The 13704-nt window shown below is 48.7% G+C and overlaps 1 protein-coding gene across 5 annotated transcripts in view; it reads left to right on the top strand.

Annotated features, from left to right (window-relative positions):
- The first annotated feature begins 7718 nt into the window (after positions 1-7718).
- MRAS (muscle RAS oncogene homolog) overlaps positions 7719-13704 on the top strand; it is a 63665-nt gene continuing 57679 nt past the window's right edge. For 2 of the 5 annotated variants that reach the window (XM_017895843.1, XM_017895847.1), the window contains exon 1: positions 9024-9109. The gene's annotated coding sequence lies outside the window, so the exon portion shown is untranslated. Of the gene's footprint in view, positions 8397-8742; positions 8845-9023; positions 9110-9290; positions 9459-13704 lie in introns of those variants that run through there. The other 3 variants (XM_017895846.1, XM_017895845.1, XM_017895844.1) reach the window with 3 other exon arrangements.

Raw genomic sequence — 13704 nt, 5'->3', positions numbered from 1 at the left:
CAGTGGGAGGATTACTTATCTACTCTGGCATCTGCAGGGACATACAAGTCTGGTGGTATCAGGCTGTCACTCCCTGCAGATGGCTACTACAATTCTTTCCCGGCTAACTGTAAGATCCATAGGATCTTCTGGCTTTTTTTTTTTTTTTTTTTTTTGAGACGGAGTTTCGCTTTGTTGCCCAGGCTGGAGTACAGTGGCGTGACCTCGGCTCACTGCAACCTCTGCCTCCCTCGTTCAAGTGATTCTCCTGCCTCAGCTTCCTGAGTAGCTGGGATTGCAGGCATGTTTCACCACACTCAGCTAATTTTTTTTTTTTTTTTTTTTTTTTTTTTTTTTGTATTTTTAGTAGAGACGGCGTTTCACCATGTTGGCCAGGCTAATCTTGAGTTCCTGACCTCAGACCTCAGGTGATCCACTCACCTTGACTTCCCAAAGTCCTGGGATTACAGGCATGAACCACCGTGTCCGGCCTTTTTTTTTTTTTTCCAATTTTAAGAGCAGTTTTAAGAGCAAAAGTGAGAGGAAGGTGCAGATATTTTCTATATACCCCCTGCCCACATACATGCATAGCCTCCTGGATTATCAACGTCTTCCTTCAGAATGTTATATTTGAGTTTACATTGACACATCATAATCACCCAAAGTCAATAATTTATATTAAGGTTCATTCTTGGTATTGTGGAGTTCTATGGGTTTTGACAAATGTATAATGACATGTACCTACCATTGTAGATTCATACAGAATCGCATCTGCATAGAACTGCAATGAACTTCTCCATCATCCATCACCATCTTCAGCAAGGTATGGATCTTAGCCTGGTGGTAGAATGTGAAGATGAGGACCTCATCCAGGTTTCTTCCTTCCTTGGGTGCTCTGCCTCAGCCCTAGAGGCTGTCCCTTATATCTGCTGTAATTGTATTCTTCAGCGTTTTCTTTTCCCTTTACTAGGTAATCCCCTCTTACACACAGTACTTTTTTATATTAAAATTTCCTTGTCCAAATTATTGTGTGGTTTCTGTATCCTGAGTAAACCCTGACCAATACATGGCTATACCAGTTTATACTTCTACCTGCAATGTGTGACAGCTCCAGTTCCTCCACAGTCAATTATTTTAAAGCCTTTGTCTACCAACCACAACATCTGGATGATCTGTGTGTCTTCTTCTATTGCCTGTTTTTTTCTCTTGCTTATCAATGATATTTTCATGCCTCTTCACAAGTCTACTTATTTTTTACTATATGTAGACATTATATGTAAGAGGCATTATATGTGAGACTCCAGATGATATAATTTGCCACACAGTGTTCCCTCTTTCTTCTGTTAAGCAGATGGGGGTAAGGAATGATCGCATCAGTCCAGTGAAGGACTGAAGTGGGTTGGGACTGGGTTTTGGTTTTTGGAATCTATCTATCTCAAGTCCATCTCTGGTTTGCACCTATACCTGACATGTGGATTTTGGGTGAGTGCCTTGCCAGGTTTCTGGATCCTCAGCCATGAAAGACTGTGGAGATTCAGCTCTGCTTTTCAGAGGTTCCCAGTCCAGCTTCCAGACTCTGTCTCCATGGAGCTTCAAGATCTGGCCAATGTCTTGAGGTGGGAACTGGCTCTGTGTTTGGGGAAGGCCCTTCCTTCTGAGGAAACTTTCATTTTCTAAGCACTGTGGGACTATAGAATATTTCAACCTTTTTTTTTTTTTTTTTTTTTTGAAATAGGGTCTTGCTCTGTTGGCCAGGCTGGAGTGCAGTGGTGCAATCAGAGCTCACTGCAGCCTTGACCTTCCCAGCCCAAGTGATTCTTTCATGTCAGCCTCCCGAGTAGCTAGGACCACAGGTGCGCACCACTACGTCTGGCTAAGTTTTACTTTTTCTTTGTAGAGATGGAGTCTCCTTGTGTTGCCCAGGTTGGTCTTGAACTCCTGGGCACAAGTGATCCTCCCACTTTGGCCTCCCAAAGCACTGGGATTACAAGCATGGTCCACTGCATCTGGCCCTATTCTGCTTTTAGATGCATTCCTAGGTGCAGAACTCAGCAAATGTCAGGTGCAGAAAAATGGTTTTGTTTTTAAAGCTCCCATGTTCTAATTTGTCATTCTAGCACCTGTGGCCACTAAAAGCTTTGCTGGTTTCCCTTTCCTCCATTACAGGTCCTCCTGCTAGGCAAACTTGATCATTAGCGAGTGCCCCAAACTGACAGATGCCCTGGGGATGAGGGAACAGCTGGGGAGCCTCATCTCATTTTGTTGCAGTAGGAGTGTTAGCCTGCCACACCTACTAAATCCTACCTAGAAGAGGAAATCGCCTAGGCTTTTGAAACTCAAAACTTTTCTTTTTAAACTGTTGTCTCTGGCATGTGTTTCAATATTTTAGAGTTGACTTTTTTTTTTCTTGACAAATTTCTGCTGCACTATCACTATCCTGAGGCTCTGGGTGTAAAAAAAATGGAACAATGTTTTTCAAACTGTAGGTTACAATCCATTAATGGGGCAAAACATTGATTTAGTAGGTCACGCTAACATTAACTTTTGTTTCATATGTGTGTTTGTGTGTGTGTGTTCTGGTTTGCAGTGTAACACCTATTTCTTCCTATGGTTTGAGCCCACAATGTTTAAAACCCGCTGGACTTTAGTTTAACGGAATAAGAGCTAAGGGGAGAAAAACAAATATTATCAGAAACCAACACATTAGCTGAGTCTGGACAACTTTTGGAGAAGTTTAGCCGTTAATGGGAAGGAGATTGTTTGGAAGCTTTTCTTCCGGCCCCAGATAGCAAGAGCAAGCCCGTGTGAGGAATGAACTCTAAGTATCAGAGAAGAAAAGTTTATGAGGCTTAGCTCCTAATGAGGCTGGAGGAGGTGGTGGGTGTGGAGGGCTATGTTTTAGTCCATATCCCTCTGCTGCTATAACACAGTAACACAGACTGAGTAATTTACAAAGAAAAGATATTTATTTGGCTCACAATTCTGGAGGCCGGGGAGTTGAAGAGCATGGCACCGGCATCTGGTGAGGGCCCTCCCATGGCAGAAGGCAGAAGCTAGCATGAGACAGAGAGAAAATTGGACCAAACTCATCTTTTCTGTTAGGAACCCACTCCCTGTGATACTACCCATTCCCACAAAATGGCATTAATCACCTCTGAAAGGCCCCACCTCTAGCGATTAATTTCAACATGAGTTTTGGAGGAGACATTCAAATCACAGCAGGGTGGCAGGAAGGGGTAAAGATGAGAAGTAATTGGGCCTGGATTGGTGAAGTCCATGAAAACTCTGAAAGCAGAGTATAAGTTCTTGGCATTACATCATGGGCAGCCCAGGGGAAGAAAGGCCTTGTACTTGGCACAGAAGAAGGGTCAGCTGAGGGGATGAATAAGCATGGGTGGTGGAGGCAAGGTTTTTTTGCTAGCCCATGGTTGGTGCTTCAGGGTCACCAAAAGATCTAATTCCAGCCACAGGTCCAGTAACTAGAATGAGCCCTCATCTCCTATTCACCTTATCCCTGCTCCACCAACACCAAACACACACTTGTCCATCAAGGCCACCTGGCATGGGAGAAGAGTGTAGGCTTTGTGGTCAGAGAAGCCTGACTCTTAGTTTACTGGCTGTGTGGGATTGGGCTCACACTCTCCTTATATCTAAGACAGGGCTCAGATGACCTTCAGCACAGGGTCACTGGGAGGTGGGCAGACCCATCACTATGTCTCGTGTCAGGCACACTGTGAGTGCTCAGAAACTCACAGCTTATTTTACCTTTAGGGAATACACTGAAGCTGGGAGTTTTGTTGTTGTTGTTTGTTCATTTGTTTGTTTGTTTTTGAGACAGAGTTTCACTCTTATTGCCCAGGCTGGAGTGCAATGGCACGATCTTGGCCCACTGCAACCTCTGCCTCCTGGGTTCAAGTGATTCTTCTGTCTCAGCCTCCCAAGTAGCTGGGATTACAGGCATGCGCCACCACGCCCGGCTAATTTTGTATTTTTAGTAGAGGTAGGGTTTCACCATGTTGGTCAGGCTGATCTCAAACTCCTGACCTCAGGTGATCCACCTGCCTCGGCCTCCCAAAGTGCTGGGATTACAGGTGCGAGCCATCAAGCCTGGCCTGAAGCTGGGAGTTCTAGAGGAAGGCTGGGCCACAGTGACCTAGTTGACTTCCAGCCCCAAGGTCCAAGGCCCCCACATTTGCTGCTGAACTAGACACCAGTTTGGATCGGCTCTGAGGCATGGCAGTCACAAGCCTCAGGGCAGACAGACGAGTGCAGGACATGTTGCAGTGGATGAAGTGTGTTTGCTTTGTCCTACTCTGGGTCAGTACAGTGGCTCTGACTTCAGCCAGAAATTGGCTCCTGGCCCTGTGACTGACCTTGGACCTCTGTGGATTAAATTTGGGCCTGAGCCCTGCCTGGGTTTTTGGCTAGGAGTCTGGCCTTCTGCCGTGCCTCAAATACACCTGATCAGCCAGGCACATCTGCCAGAGACTTTGGAAAGATTTCTGCTCAATCATGCTTCAGCATATAAGGTTTTCTCCTTCCCTTCTCAGCCTATTTTTTTTTTTTTTTGAGATGGAATTTCACTCTGTCCCCCAGGCTGGAGTGCAGTGGTGTGATCTCAGCTCACTGCAACCTTCACCTCCCGGGTTCAAGCAATTCTCCTGCCTCAGTCTCCCTAGTAGCTGGGAGTATAGGCACCTGCCACCACACCTGACTAATTTTTGTATTTTTAGTAGATATGAGGTTTCACCATATTGGCCAGGCTGGACTTGAACTCCTGACCTTGTGGTCTGCCCACCTTGGCCTCCCAAAGTGCTGGGATTACAGGTGTGAGCCCCCACACTCAGCCCTAGCTAATTGTTATTTGTCCTTCCAGATGTGGCTCAGTCATCAGCTCTCACAGAGATCCTTCCCTTGGTACTTGCCTCCTCCCCATATTGGGTTAGGTGCCCTTCCTCTGGTCTCCCACAGGCCCTGTGCTTCTCTCTTCCACACCACTTGCTCCTCAGTTGGCATTCAGCTTGTTTGAAGGCAGGTCTCTGTCCCAATGCCCGGTACTCGGTAGATGCTCTGGCAGTATTTACTGGATGAATGAAGCTTTTCTGTTCAGTGGCTCTGTTCTCTAAGCCCCCATTTGCCAGCAACGGAGCCACAACTGTATTTCAAGATTCAAAGAGCAAAGGAGGCAGCTCAAATGGAACAGCCCATCCGCAATCACAATCTGCAAGATTTAATCTCACNACTCTGTCCCCAGGCTGGAGTGCAGTGGTGTGATCTCAGCTCACTGCAACCTTCACCTCCCGGGTTCAAGCAATTCTCCTGCCTCAGTCTCCCTAGTAGCTGGGAGTATAGGCACCTGCCACCACACCTGACTAATTTTGTATTTTAGTAGATATGAGGTTTCACCATATTGGCCAGGCTGGACTTGAACTCCTGACCTTGTGGTCTGCCCACCTTGGCCTCCCAAAGTGCTGGGATTACAGGTGTGAGCCCCACACTCAGCCCTAGCTAATTGTTATTTGTCCTTCCAGATGTGGCTCAGTCATCAGCTCTCACAGAGATCCTTCCCTTGGTACTTGCCTCCTCCCCATATTGGGTTAGGTGCCCTTCCTCTGGTCTCCCACAGGCCCTGTGCTTCTCTCTTCCACACCACTTGCTCCTCAGTTGGCATTCAGCTTGTTTGAAGGCAGGTCTCTGTCCCAATGCCCGGTACTCGGTAGATGCTCTGGCAGTATTTACTGGATGAATGAAGCTTTTCTGTTCAGTGGCTCTGTTCTCTAAGCCCCATTTGCCAGCAACGGAGCCACAACTGTATTTCAAGATTCAAAGAGCAAAGGAGGCAGCTCAAATGGAACAGCCCATCCGCAATCACAATCTGCAAGATTTAATCTCACCATTAGGCAATCCCAGGTAAGTCAAGCACAGTGTCTCACACTTGTAATCCCAGCACTTTGGGAGCCCCAGGTAGGTGGATTGCTTGAGTCCCAGGAGTTCAAGATCAGCCTCGGCAATATGGTGAAATTCCATCTCTACAAAAGTACAAAAGTAGCCAGGCATGGTGGTGCACACCTATAGTCCCAGCTACTCAGGAGGCTGAGGTAAGAAGATCTCTTGAGCCCGGGAGGTCGAGGCTTCAGTGAGCTATGATGCTATGATCGTGCCACTGCATTACAGCCTGGGTGACAGAACGAGACTGTCTCAAAAAAAAAAAAAAAAAAAAGGAATCCCAGGTACCTGGGTATGACTATTAGCTGTTTACATTCCATTTTTGAGAAGAGGTATTATTACAGATATGTGTATGAAAGCAGTATAAAGACATCTCTTTGACTTTTGTGTAGATGTTGGCTTAGCTCAAGCTGAGGGCATGGTCAGGGTCCTGTGCCAGTCAGGGCCCAAGAGAAGACATGTCTTACATGGGGAGCTCACGAGGGGCTGACAGACCACCAGGATGTACAGATCCCTGCCTGCCTTCCCAAGCTCTATGGTAAATGGAAGGGATCGAGGGAGTCAGGTTCCAGGGCAAGACCCAGCCAGCCGAAGTAAACTACTGTCCCTCAAGCCTTCTCCCCAACTAGGTCTTTTACTCCCTACTGCCAAGGAGACATACTTTTGATGGCACCCAACCTGCTGTCCCCTTCCCAGGGGACTTTTGGGGTCTACAGGGTCTTTGGAGCAGCAGGTGGGAGTGGAGGCACAGGGGGTGCACAGCAACTCTCACCAAATGGCTGCATGGGTGGCTGGGATGCCAACGGAAGCCTGCATGAGATTGAGAGCCTCAGCATGGCAAGCAGAGCCAGCAGCGCTGTGAGGCTCCCTTAGGCCTGGGGCAAACCTGAGAAGGGAGTGTCCAAGTTTCCCTGGACATGTAAAGCTGGTTCTAAGTCATTGAGGTCCATCCACAAAAAGAATGTCCTCAGAAATGATGCTGACAATCAAAACCACAATGAGATGCCACTTTGCCCCCAATAGGATGGCTATAATAAAAAAAGACACTCAAATTACAAGTGTTTGCAAGGATGTGGAGATATTGGAACCCTCATGTGTTGTTGATGGGAATGTAAAATGGTGCAGCTACTTTGGAAAACAGTTTGGCCGTTCCCCCAAAAGTTAAACATAGAGTTAACATATGATCCAGCAATTCCACTCTTAGGTATACACCCAAGAGAAAGAAAAACATATGTTCATACAAAGACTTGTACATGAATATTCATAGCAGCTTTATTCACAGTAGCCTCAAAGTAGAAACCTAAATATCCATCAAGTGATGCAGGGATAAACAAAAGGTATAGACATACAATGAAATATTACTCAGTCATGAAAAGGAATGAAGTACTGCTACATGTTACAACATAAATAGATCATTAAACGTTGTTTACTGAAAGAAGCTAAGCTAGTCACAAAAGGCCACATGTTGTATGATTCCATGTATAGAAAATGTCCTGAATAGGGAAATCCATAGAGATTGAAAGTAGATTAGTGGTTCCTGGCCGGGGCGGGGGGAAGGGGTGAATGAGGAATGACTGCTAATAAGTAGTTCTTTCATTCTTTCTGTGGCGGCAGGGGCGGGGGAGTGGGAAGTGGTGAAAATGTTCTGGAACTAGCTCATAGTGATGGTTGCAAAACTTTGTGAATATGCTAAACACCACTGAATTGTACACTTTTTCTTTCTTTCTTTCTTTTCTTTTCTTTTTTTTTTTAAGACAGCGGCTCACTTTGTTGCCCAGGCTAGAGTGCGGTGGGTGGCGCAATCTCGGCTTACTACAACCTCTGCCTCCCGGGCTCACGTGATTCTCCTGCCTCAGCCTCCCGAGTAGCTGGGATTACAAGCACGTGCCGCTGTGTCGGGTTGATTTTTGTATTTTTAGTAGAGACGGGGTTTCACCATGTTGCCCAGGCTGGTCTTGAACTCCTGACCTCAGGCGATTCACCCGCCTCGACCTCCCAAAGTGTTAGGATTACAGGCGTGAGCCACCGCACCCGGCTTGAATTGTACACTTCAAAAGGTGGAATTTTATGGTGTTGAATTATATCTTTATTTTTTTAACGGGGGGGAAAATGACGCCGCTGGAGAGGAGTTAGCGGAACTGAAACAATGAAATGGTGCGCGAGTGTCGCCTGTCCCCGTCGCATCCATCCCAACGAAGTTTGGGCCCTGGAACGGTGCACCAAGAAGGCCTCCGGGGAGAGACGCTGGGGCAGGGTAAGGAAGAAAGACGTCTCAGGAGTCGAAGGGAATGCGGCTAAGGTGGCGGCGGATGTTCGTCTAGGACCGGGGAGGCGTCCGTAGGCTCAGAAGTTGGTCTGGCCGGAGCGGAGATTTAAAGGTTGGAGCGCAGAGGCTCTTAAAGAGGCCGGGTCGAATTCCCATTTGGCGTCCACATTAAAGCCAGCTCCCGGGCGCCACGGATCCGACCCGGGTAAGTGTGCTGGGCCGCGGGAGAGGCGATGCCGCCGACCCCAGCCCCTGGCGTTTTAGCGCGCCGTGCGGGGCCCAGGGGAATCGGCGCGGGTGGGCTGGACTTCGCGGGCGCGCGTCCTGGGGGCCTGGGTGCACTGGGGGGGGGGCGACAGGGTCGAGGCACCCTGCCCGGGCTCCCCAGTGGCGTGCCCGCCGCGGCACTCTATTTTTAGCAGGCGCTGTGGCAATATAAGGAATGCGCGGCGCGCTAGGCGCTCGGGGCGCACGCTGGCGGCGCGGTCGCTTTAAGGAGGCGCCGGGGCGGGGACGGACCGGAGTGGCCGGCTGGCGGGGAGCCGTCAGTCCGGCGGCCGCGGGGCCCGGCGGGCGCGGCGCTGCCTCCTCACCGGCGCAAGCTAGGAGGGGGCGGCCTGAGTGCCGTAGCCGAGCCGGGGCTGGAGCTCTCGGTGAGTGGTCGGGAGGCCTTGGCGGGGAGGGGGCCCGGCCGCGCCGCCTCTCTCCCCGGCCGTCGCTTTGTTCCGGGGCGGGAGGTGTGGCCGCCCTCCGGTCTCGGCCGCGCTCTCCGCTCGTGGGGTGCGCCCTGGGACCGGCTGTGCGTGGCGTTTTGCCCCCATCGCGGGCTCCCGCGTAACGGTGTGCGTTCGGGAAATCGGCCACGACCAAGACCCCAGTGGGGAGGGCCTGCGCGCCGCTCAAAGAGACCCTTTCATGGTAATCACACTTGGGTTCCTTGGCTGCCTGGGCGACAACCCGGTGGGTAGATGGGTGGCATGAAGGGGCGGGGGAGTGGGCGGGGGGCTTTTATCTACCCCTCCCCTCGCCTTAAGATGGCGTTAAAGAGGGGAGGGATCCGCCAGGGAGTTGACAAATTCATCTGAATAATAAAACGCAGACTGCTTCATAAACAACCCTTCACTGCTCCCGGAGGTTTGGGGAGCTGGAGCTGTGGTCACAACTAGGGCCTGGGCTCATACATTGAACTGACCTGTCTGGGGCATCAGACACGGTGCCAGTCCTGCCCTGCGGGGAAGACAAGAGCACAAAGTGACAAGCCAGTGTGGTAAGTGCTGAGATCCGGTAAGCCCAGGGGTTGTGGGAGCCCCTGGGGGTCCCTACTCCAGAGTGGGAGGTGAGAGAAGGCCCCCTAGAGGAGATGATGTCTGACCGCAGCGTGGACACAGGACACCCAGTTAGACTCTGGCTGGAGCTGAGGTCTGTTCTGGCCTGGGGCAAAGCGGAGTCTGGAGAGGTGGACAAAGTCCGTCAAGGCCACTGGGGCCTTGATCATAGAGCTCTGCCATTGCCCCTACTCCCCAGTGGCCCCTGATGGTGTGGAACCTCCCTGGCCTTGCTCCTCCAGGACTCACTCTGTCCTGGGAGAGGGTGGCTGACACGGCTCGGAATCGTGGCCTCCAGAGGTTTGGCAGCAGGAGTAAAATGGAGATATGACTTTAAGAGCTCTGAAACTTCACTGTAATAACAGCAACCAACAGGGCTTACAAAGACCGGCACTTGAAGTGGATTTGCTCATCATTTGACAAGACACCTCCAGAAAGATTTTGTTTATTATAAAGGATGGGGAAACTGAGGTGAAAAAGAGCCAACAGCTTGCCCAAGATAATATCTTAAGTCCTTGCTTTTGGCCACGTGGCTGTCTGGGCTTGGGAAGGCTCTGGTGCAGCCTGTGTTAGAGTTTTGTGATATATTGTTTTATAATTATTCACTATAGACATTCATTGGTGGGTTGAAGTGTGAGGCAGTGAGCTGTGGGTATTAATAACTGACTCGTGTCAGAAGCTTAGCAGTGAACAAAGCACTTTCTCGGATACAGTTCTTAGAGCTTCTCCTGCTTCTTTTCCTGGGGAAGAAACTTGAGCTGCTAACATTTTGTAAACCTCCTAATTTCCTGTAAATCACATGTCCCTGCTGACTGGGGCTGAAAATGTTTCGGGCAATGGTTTTCACCCTTAGGTCTGTTCATACTGCCCAGCCGCCAGTTAGCTTCTCTGTGTAGTTTATGGTGTAATTTGTCCTTTTTCTGCCGGTGTGGGAGGCATGGGGCTTTCATGCTCTGGGGTTTTTGAGGTCTGCCAGCCTCTGGGGAGGGAGGTGTTGGGCAAGCCTCGTGCTCTGGTGGAAACTGACCCCCCCAGATGTGACCTCAGCATTTCCTAAAGTTGGGGGGGGTCGGTGGGTGGGGAGAGGGTGAGCGGTACTCAAGGCCCTCTGATGAGGCAAGTGATTGTCTCCAGGGCTGTCAGCTTCACTCCTTATAAGACAGTTGCTAATTTACACCTCTCTTTTCACCTACATAAGACATTTTGTGACAGGTTTAACTTTTATGTTATTATTAGCTCTAGCCACTGGTATTTCACACTCAGTTCGTCTGAGCTACTTATAAAGTGACAAGTCCAGCCAGGGCAACATGGTGAAACTCTGTCTCTACAAAAATTAGCTGGGCGTGGGGGCATGCGCCTATAGTCTTAACTACTCGGGAGGCTGAGGCAGGAGGATTGCTTAAGCCCAGAAGGCAGAGGTTGCAGTGAGCCATGATCATGCCACTGCACTCCAGCCTGGGTGACAGAGCAAGACTCTATCTCAAAAAAAGAAAAAAAAAAAAGTGACAAGTCAGTTACCCTTGGGGTCGGTTTGGTTCGGGAGCTCTAGTGATCACCTGGAACAAGGAATGACTATTGGCCTCTGATAAATTAGGCTCCTGGGATGACTGCTCCTAACCTCAGTCAGAATCACATGTTGACCAGCCTCCTGGATCTAGTGAGTTCTCAGGGAAATGTGGCTTCCATAATATATTTCACATCTGATTTAATCATTGCAATCTGTTCTGCCAATGAAATGCCCCCAAACAGAGTGTGTCTCCCTGAAAGCAATTGAAAAACATAGCTGCTCATGAACATTGTGTAGTTTATACAAGCATACTCATGTGAACTGAATGGGAATGCATTTTTGTGCAATGCTGGAATTTTCTCAAGTGTCCAGAGGATGTGCATTGAGTTCCAGAGGCTCCGTACCTGCCAGGCCCTGGGCAGACATAGAAGGTACCGTCACCTTTATCTGGAGATGGGAAAAAGAAAGGAGCTGGAGGAGTTCCCTGAGACCTGGGACACCTGGCAGGTACCTATTTTCTAGGGACTGAGCAGAGAATTCAAGCTTTAAGAGGAATTTTGTTGCTGGACTCTGAGTCCCTGCCAGCCCTGATAAGTCTTAGATCGTGCCTCTGAGCCCTGTAGTACTGAATCAATGGGGATGCTTTGGCAACAAGTAACAAAACCCAAATAACAGTGAGATTAAGCAGAGCTCAGATCTCCCAAAGATGCTCTCTGCTCTTGTAAGGTCTCTGTACACACGAATGGGATATCAGTGCCATTTCCAGCAATTCCTGCATGGGACAGGTAGCCACAAAGACTGAGGGTCTGGAGTTCAGAGTAATAGGTTTTGTCTTCTTGAATCATAGTCTCTTTAATATGCTGATGAGAAGCCCAGGGAACGTTGATGTACAAAGTTGGACATATCATTCAGGAGATTCATGGATCTCTGAAAACCATCCCTGGATCCCAGCTTAGCCGTCTCTGGTCTAAAGGCACGTGACTTCTCTAATGTTCATGGCAGACCTATTCTGTAAGCCCATTGTGCAGCCAAGCCAGCATGCCACTGCAGTGCAGGCTGAGAGGGCAGAGATGGGGGCCAAGAGTACAAACAGAGTGGGACAGTTCTCATTGCCTAGCCTGTGAGTTGAAGTCTGTGCAGTCAGTCGGTGGGTCTGACCAAGAGGGCAGTGCTGGTGCAGCCTCGAGCTTCAGCAGGGTTGATGAGGTTCAGGCTGAGGTGGAGACCACGTTGCAGTCACCACACATTCAGTGGTGCACCATCTGTTGTTCTCTAGGTAGCATTCCCGCTACGTGTGTGATGCAGTTGGTTCTACCTATTCCCAGAGACTCCACCGTGGCCCTCCTTGTCCTGGCTCCCACCACTGAGCCCCTAGGGCCATTTAGCTGGCTAGCATGATCTAAGACAGCTTTCTGCAGGCATTCCTCTTGTAGGAGTCATGAAGCAGCAATGTGTATTTTGCTTCTTTTTCTTGTTGTTATATTAAAAAATATTTGTTATATTCTATCCCAATTCATATTATTTGATTTTTTGGCTATATATTACATATAAAAATGTATTTTTTGTATTTTGCTTCTTAATGTCCCTATCATTGTCCTTCATATTCTTGGTACCTTCACTAGGTGGGGCCCGCTGCATGACAATGTGGGTCATCACCGGTTGCTGAGGTGACTTTCTGAGTCTCAGAGGAGTATAGCCCTGGCATCAGGCTACCTTGATGGATAAAACAATATGATTTACATATGGGTTGTATTGCTAGTAACATTTTGGAGAGCACCAAGAATGAATTTGGCTGTGCAGCTTGTAATGGCCAAACAAAGGAGGGTGGGTGGAGGGTTGGGAGCTCTGGTTCTGGCCTCTGTGACCATCTGTAGGGCCATGTTTGGGTCCTGTGCTGCCTGGGCCCAGGCTCCATCTGTGACTTCTCTGCCCAGCCCTCAGTGTTGTCATAGGGATTAGATAAAATATACACATGAAAATACGCTTAGGAGGCCAGAAAGGGCCGGAAGAATGAAGAGCATTACCAGGATTCAAGCAACCTTCAGAGGACAGAATCCTAGACCCAGAAGGAGCCCCCTGAGTGTATTAAGTCAAGTCACACCCCCGTAGAGCACATTTCTCATAGTGGCGAGGAAGATGATCTATCATTTTGATAGTTATATACTGGTTTATTTCAATGTATTATGCAAATACAGGCATCACAACAAACGGGGTTTTTTTTTTTAATGGATATTTTGTTCAGATTAAGGCTAAAGAAGTATTTTAAGTAAAAAAAATGATAAAAAAATTTTAAAGTATGGTGGTTTTCAGATTAGGCTAGTTATAGTGCAGTAGTAGACAAATGTGGCCCAAATGGGAAAGTGAGCCCTTGAGGAAAGGCTGAGAAACTTTCAACAAGGGGAGTCCTTCCCTCCTTGACAGCCCATTAGGGGTTGTGTCTTTGACTTCACCTGGACCCTTCTAGAGACACAATGTTTGCTACCCTTTGAGTCAGTCCACTGCTTTTGGGGATTCTCTCATTCTTGGGAAGTTCTTTCCCTTCTTCCTTAACCTGTCCCACATGAACTTTTGACAGTCCTGCTTTTCTCCAGCATGAGCAGCTTTACTTCCTTCAACTGCTCTTCAAATGTCATGGTTTAAAATCAGCCCCTCTGTATGTCTGTCCTTTCTTCCCTCCATCC

The sequence above is a fragment of the Rhinopithecus bieti genome, unplaced genomic scaffold (assembly GCF_001698545.2).
Source record: "Rhinopithecus bieti isolate Rb0 unplaced genomic scaffold, ASM169854v2 scaffold_26603, whole genome shotgun sequence".
Lineage (NCBI taxonomy): Eukaryota > Metazoa > Chordata > Mammalia > Primates > Cercopithecidae > Rhinopithecus > Rhinopithecus bieti.
This window is presented reverse-complemented; position numbering and strand designations above follow the sequence as displayed.